The 1,112-nt window shown below is 40.1% G+C and overlaps 1 non-coding gene across 1 annotated transcript; it reads left to right on the forward strand.

Moving 5' to 3' along the window:
* The first annotated feature begins 713 nt into the window (after positions 1 to 713).
* LOC130958244 (small nucleolar RNA R71) lies at positions 714 to 821 on the forward strand. The gene has a single exon (XR_009077376.1). It is a non-coding gene; the product is annotated as a small nucleolar RNA R71 (small nucleolar RNA).
* The last annotated feature ends 291 nt before the right edge of the window (positions 822 to 1,112 follow it).

The following is a 1,112-nucleotide window of genomic DNA, read 5'->3' on the forward strand; positions in this document are numbered from 1 at the left end:
TTGCTAGGGAGAGTACTAGGAGGAGTTTCAGTGATTTTCTTACTCAGCTGGCCGACTTGTGCTTCCAGATTTCTGATGGAAGATCTTGTTTCATTCATGAAACTTAAAGTGGCCTTAGACAGATCAGAGACTAAATTTGCTAAGTTAGAGGTATTCTGTTCATAATTCTTTGTCTGTTGCTGAGAAGATAATGGATAAGGCTTGATATTGCTGAGCCTATTTCTTCCACCATTATTAAAGCCTTGTTGAGGCTTTTGTTGATCCTTCCATGAGAAATTTGGATGATTTCTCCATGATGAATTATAGGTGTTTCCATAAGGTTCACCCATGTAATTTACCTCTGCCATTGCAGGGTTCTCAGGATCATAAGCTTCTTCCTCAGAAGATGCCTCTTTAGTACTGTTGGATGCATTTTGCCATCCATTCAGACTTTGAGAAATCATGTTGACTTGTTGAGTCAACACTTTGTTCTGAGCCAATATGGCATTCAGAGCATCAATTTCAGGAACTCCCTTTCTCTGAGGCATCCCATTATTCACGGAATTCCTCTCAGAAGTGTACATGAACTGGTTATTTGTAACCATGTCAATAAGTTCTTGAGCTTCTGCAGGCATTTTCTTTAGGTGAATGGATCCACCTGTAGAATGGTCCAGTGACATCTTAGAGAACTCAGATAGACCATAATAGAATATATCCAGCATGGTCCATTCTGAAAGCATGTCAGAAGGACACCTTTTGGTCATCTACTTGTATCTTTCCCAAGCTTCATAGAGGGATTCACCATCTTTTTGTTTGAATGTCTGAACATCCAATCTAAGCTTGCTCAGCTTTTGAGGAGGAAAGAATTTAGCCAAGAAGGCCGTGACCAGATTATCCCAAGAGTCCAGGCTATCTTTAGGTTGTGAGTCCAACCATGTTCTAGCTCTGTCTCTTACAGCAAAAGGAATAAGCATGAGCCTGTAGACTTCAGGTTCTACTCCATTCGTCTTTACAGTCTCATAGATCTGCAAGAACTCAGTTAAAAACTGATAGGGATCTTCTGATGGAAGTCCATGAAACTTGCAGTTTTGTTGCATTAGAGCAACTAGTTGAGGTTTCAGCTCAAAATTATT

The sequence above is a fragment of the Arachis stenosperma genome, chromosome 10 (assembly GCF_014773155.1).
Source record: "Arachis stenosperma cultivar V10309 chromosome 10, arast.V10309.gnm1.PFL2, whole genome shotgun sequence".
Lineage (NCBI taxonomy): Eukaryota > Viridiplantae > Streptophyta > Magnoliopsida > Fabales > Fabaceae > Arachis > Arachis stenosperma.